The sequence below is a fragment of the Hippopotamus amphibius genome, chromosome 7, assembly GCF_030028045.1.
Source record: "Hippopotamus amphibius kiboko isolate mHipAmp2 chromosome 7, mHipAmp2.hap2, whole genome shotgun sequence".
Lineage (NCBI taxonomy): Eukaryota > Metazoa > Chordata > Mammalia > Artiodactyla > Hippopotamidae > Hippopotamus > Hippopotamus amphibius.
The window spans coordinates 53,147,458-53,153,774 of record NC_080192.1 but is presented as its reverse complement, the minus strand read 5'-3'; positions in this window follow the sequence as shown (position 1 = coordinate 53,153,774).

Here is a 6,317-nt window from a genome sequence, read left to right as displayed (position 1 = left end):
CAGACCAATCACAAGTACAGGAATTGAGGCAGTGATTAAAAATCTCCCAACACACAAAAGCCCAGGACCAGATGGATTCACGGGCGAATTCTATCAAACATTTCGAGAAGAGTTAACACCTATGTTTCTCAAACTCTTCCAAAATATTGCAGAAGGCAGAATACTCCCAAACTCATTCTCCGAGGCCACCATCACCTGATACCAAACCAGGCAAAGATGTCACAAAAAAAGAAAATTACAGACCAATATCACTGATGAATATAGATGCAAAAATCCTCAACAAAATACTAGCTAACAGACTCCAAGAGCACATTAAAAAAATCATACACCATGATCAAGTGGGGTTTATCCCTGGCATGCAAGGATTCTTCAAGATATGCAAATCAATGAACGTGATACATCATATCAACAAATTGAAGGATAAAAACCATACCATCATCTCAATAGATGCAGAAAAAGCTTTTGACAAAGTTCAACATCCATTTATGATAAAAGCTCTCCAGAAAATGGGCATAGAAGGAAATTACCTCAACATAATAAAAGCCATATATGAGAAACCAAAAGCCAACATCATTCTCAATGGGGAAAAACTGGAAGAATTCCCTCTAAGAACAGGAACAAGACAAGGGTGTCCACTCTCACCACTATTATTCAACATAGTTCTGGAAGTGTTAGCCACAGCAATCAGAGAAGAAAAAGAATAAAAGGAATCCAAATTGGAAAAGAAGAAGTAAAATTGTCACTCTTTGCAGATGACATGATATTATATATAGAAAACCCTAAAGACTCTACCAGAAAACTGCTAGCACTAATTGATGAGTTTAGTAAAGTAGCAGCATACAAAATTAATGCACACAAATCTCTTGCATTCCTATACACTAACAATGGAAGAGCAGAAAGAGAAATGAAGGAAACTCTCCCATTCACCATTGCAACCAAAAGAATCAAATACCTAGGAATAAACCTGCCTAAGGAGGCAAAAGATCTGTATGCAGAAAACTTTAAGACATTGTTGAAAGAAATCAAAGATGACACAAACAGATGGAGAGATTACGATGTTCTTGGATTGGAAGAATCAACATAGTGAAAATGACTGTACTACCCAAAGCAATTTACAGATTTAATGCAATCCCAATCAAATTACCAATGGCATTTTTCACAGAACTAGAACAAGAAATCTTATGATTTGTATGGAAACGCAAAAGACCCCGAATAGCCAAAGCAATCTTGAGAAGAAAAAATGGAGTTGGTGGAATCAGGCTTCCTGACTTCAAACTATACTACAAGGCCATAGTGATCAAGACAGTATGCTACTGGCACAAAAACAGAAAGGAAGATCAATGGAATACAGTAGAGAACTCAGAAGTAAGCCCAAACACATATGGGCACCTTATCTTTGACAAAGGGGACACGAATATACAATGGAAAAAAGACAGCCTTTTCAATAAGTGGTGCTGGGAAAATTGGGCAGCAACATGGAAAAGAATGAAATTAGAACACTTCCTAACACCATTGACAAAAATAAACTCCAAATGGATTAAAGACCTACATGTAAGGCCAGACACTATAAAACTCCTAGAGGAAAACATAGGCAGAACACTCTATGACATCCATCAAAGCAACATCCTTTTTGACCCACCTCCTAGAATCATGGAAATAAAATCAAGAATAAACGAATGGGACCTCATGAAACTTAAAAGCTTTTGCACAGCAAAAGAAACCATAAAGAAGACAAGAAGGCAACCCTCAGAATGGGAAAAAATACTTGCCTATGAAACAACGGACAAAGGATTAACCTCCAAAATATACAAGCAGCTCATGCAGCTTCATACCAAAAAAGCAAATAACCCAATCCACAAATGGGCAGAAGACCTAAATAGACATTTCTCCAAAGAAGACATACAGATGGCCAACAAACACGTGAAAAGATGCTCAACATCACTAATCATCAGAGAAATGCAAATCAAAGCCACAATGAGGTATCACCTCACACCAATCAGAATGGCCATCATCACAAAGTCTGTAAACAACAAATGTTGGAGAGGGTGTGGAGAAAAGGGAACTCTCCTGCACTGTTGGTAGGAATGTAAGTTGGTACAGCCACTATGGAAAACAATTTGGAGGTTCCTTAAATAACTGCAAATAGAACTACCATATGATCCAGTAATCCTACTACTGGGCATATACCCAGAGAAAACCATAATCCCAAAAGAAACATGTACCATAATGTTTATTGCAGCACTATTTACAATAGCCAGGACATGGAAGCAACTGAAATGCCCATCAACAAATGAATGGATAAAGAAGATGTGGCATATATATACAATGGAATATTACTCAGCTATAAAAAGGGATGAGATGGAGCTATATATAATGAGGTGGATAGACCTACAGTCTTTCATACAGTGTGAAGTAAGTCAGAAAGTGAAAGACAAATATTGTATGCTAACTCACATATACGGAATCTAAAAATGGTACTGATGAACTCAGTGACAAGAACAAGGATGCAGATGCAGAGAATGGACTGGAGAACTCGAGGTTTGGGAGGGGGTAGGGGGTGAAGGGGAAACTGAGAGGAAGCGAGAGAGTAGCACAGACATGTATATACTACCAACTGTAAAATAGGTAGCCGGTGGGAAGTTGTTGTATAACAAAGGGAGTCCAACTAAAGGAGGGAAGATGCCTTAGAGGACGGGGACAGGGAGGGTAGAGGGGACTCGAGGGAGGGTGAGGGGGGAGTTGAGGGAGGGAGGGAATATGGGGATATGTGTATAAAAATAGATGATTGAACTTGTTATATCCCCCCAAAATAAATAAATAAATAATATACAGTAGATTAAGTAAAATATATTATTAAAATTAAAAAAAAAAAGAGACACCACAACAACAGCAGCATATGATCTGGGATTACATCCAGGACCAGAAAAGAAAATGTTAGGACAATTAGCATAATTTGAATAGAGCGCGTAGTAATTTATCAGTGCTATTCTCTTGATTTTGATAGTTGTATTTGGCCATGTAGAAGACACTGTTTTTTGAAGTACACAGTACATTATCGATGAATAATTTACTGTATTTAGGAATATAGCTAAGAAAATGTCTAATACATATGCACCTGGGGACATTGGCAGCATGATCATAGAAATACTATTTACAATAGGAAGAGCCTGGAAAGACCTAAGTGCCCATCAATGGAAGGGTGGTTAAGTGAACTGTGGTACATATACACTGTCAAGAATTTCAGCAATATAGGACTTCCCAGGTGGCACAGTGGTTAAGAATCCGCCTGCCAATGCAGGGGACACAGGTTTGATCCCTGGTCTGGGAAGATCCCACATCCCTCGGAGCAACTAAGCCCATGCACCACAACAGATGAGCTGTGCTCTAGAGCCCGGTTGCCACAACTCTTGAGCCCTTGTGCCACAGCTACTTAAGCCTGCTCGCCTAGAGCCCGTGCTCCACAATGAGAAGCCCTGCACTGCAACGAAGACCCAACACAGCCAAAGATAAAAATAAATAATTTACATATATATATATAAAAGAATTTCAGCAATAGAGTATGAAATGAAAAAGGAAGTCATCCCCCAGTCACATAGAGCATAATATCATTTTGCAAAGTGAAAATGACTAAAAATTTTAAAATGTTGAAGATATAGTAATAGATTCATAAAACTATAAAAAATGCAAGGGGATAGTGAATACACAGGATGTGCACTTTTATTGCTGTAGAGAACATGCTGCCTTAAAGGTGAATTCTTGTTCTCAGAAAAATAAAAAAAATTTGGTAACTTTTAATTAAAAGGCTTTTTTTTTTTTTTTTTTTTTACTTTTATTCATCAGGTTTCCAGTCTTACCATTTAGCCTTATCCAGGACACCTATTACACAGATTCCTGTATTTTAGTGAACATAATAAGATATTTTATTCTTAAACACTAAAATATAAGTTCAATGAAGACAGAAATTTTGTATTTTGTGTTTACTAGTGTGTAACAAGGTTCTATAGAAGATATTCAACAAATAAATTTACCAATAAATAAGTGAAAGAGCAAAAACCCCTTTTCTGATGTTAGAGAGTAACACTGCAGTAACACAAAATGTCCAGTGGGTGGAGCACATGTTGCATTTTGATGGCAAAGCAAGTGAAAATTTTTTGATGAATGCTTCCATGTTCTTGGGTGAAATTTAGGTAGTTCTGTCAGAACTCTGTAATAGTGTAAATTTTCTTTGAAGTATATTAATTGGTACCAAATTTCAACCTTTTTAGTTTGGTATTTGTGTTTGATCACCAACTTTCTAATGGAAAATTCATTTGGTTCTTGAGTTAATGTTAAGTGAAAAAGTTGTCCTTTCTAGGAAATTCAACTCTATTGTTAATTTTACGGCATTTATTTATGGGTAAAAAACCAAAAGTACTAAAGAATGAGAAAAATATGTTTGAAAGAGGATAAAAGGTCAGACAATAATAAAGAATGTAATATGAATGGTGACTACACTGATACCTTCTTTTTTAAAAACTTTTGTTTATTTATTTATTTGTTTTATTTATTGGCTGCATTGGGTCTTCGTTGCTGCACACAGGCTTTCTGCAGTTGCGGAGAGCAGGGACTACTCTTCATTTCAGTGTGCAGTCTTCTTATTGCGGTGGCTTCTCTTGTTGCAGAGCACAGGCTCTAGGTGCGCGGGCTTCAGTATTTGCAGCACTTGGGCTAAGTAGTTGTGGCTCTAGGCTCTAGAGCATAGACTCAGTAATTGTGGTGCACGGGCTTAGTTGCTTGGTGGCATGTGGGATCTTCCCAGACCCATGTCCCCTGCATTTGCAGGCAGATTCTTATCTACTGCGCCACAAGGGAAACCCCTACACTGATACCTTCTAAAGGAAAGCAGAATCAAAGCAGTTTTCCCTATCATTTAGTTCAAAGGCCTGGCATTCATGTAAATGAAGTGATTTAAATGGAATTATTAGATTTATTTAGTTTACATTTTTTATGGAAGTATAGTTGATTTATATTAGTTTCAGGTATACAGCATAGTGATTCAGTATTTTTACATTAAAAGTTATTACAAGATAATGGCAATTATTCCCTGTGCTGTACAATATATTCTTGTTGCTTATTTATTTTACACATAGTAGTTTATATCTCTTAATCCTCTACCCCAATCTTGCTCCTCCTCCCTCCACTCTCCCCACTGGTAATCCTTAGTTTGTTTTCTGTATCTGTGTGTCTGTTTCTGCTTAGCTGTATACATTCGTTTTGTATTATTTTTTAGATTCCACTTATAAGTGATATCATACAGTATTTGTCTTTCCTGACATTTCACTATGCATAATATTCTCTAGGTCTATCCATGTTGCTGAAAATGGCAGAATTTCACTCTTTTTCATTTTCTTTTTTGAGTCAGTTACTAGATGCTCACCCTCATGTGGCTCTGTGCATCTGCTAACAGGCCTATTCCCCTTCCCTTTCTGACTTTCCTGTGCTCTTCGGGACCTTCCCTGTGCTCTTCAGAGCTCAAGATTTGTCACCTGCAAAATGTGTATGTCATTCCTTTCACTTCTGTGCTCAATGGAAAACTGGCTCTTGCATGAGGACCCTGCTTCCCTGATCCTCTGTCTCCTGCTGTTTTCCCTTCCACACCCTTCTTACTTCTGGGCCTGGAGGGGCAGGAGGTGCTGCTGGCTCCTCATTGCCATCCCTGACCATTCTCCCTCCGATTTCCCAAACTTCCAGCTTTAAAGTCCTTACCATCAGATTATTCTACAACCCCGCTTGCTGCAGTCCTCTACTTCACGTCCCTCCTCTCATTTCTTTAATATTTTTAGCTCCTGGCTCACTGGCATTTTCTTCTTAAAATTCCTGTGACAGTTGTTGATTATTTCAGTATCCAGATAAATGATCTTTTCAACACCCCCTGCTCTTGGTTGCTTAACCTGTTTTTCTCCAAGGATCTTGTCCTTTTCCTTACCTCAGTCATTCACTACCATGGTCATATCCTTGCCCTTGTATTTACCAAAAATTTGTTCCTACCTTAATCTCTAGCACCTACTTTCCCACCATCATGTCCCGTTTTGCTAGCTCACTCTCTCTGATGTGCTGTCCTCTCTTTTCCAGCCCCACCAGACCTTCAATCCATTGATTGACCAAGTTTTCTTCTCACACCCTCTCTGACAACCTCACGTTACTGCCTCACCTGGCCTAGATTCCATGCTCTGACACTAGAGTAACCCCCTTGCTGCTCCCAGATGCCCTTGCTTCATCCTTCAGCACAGGTGCCTGTAAAACCCCAATCCTATTTCAGTCTAACTCTCTGCCTACTC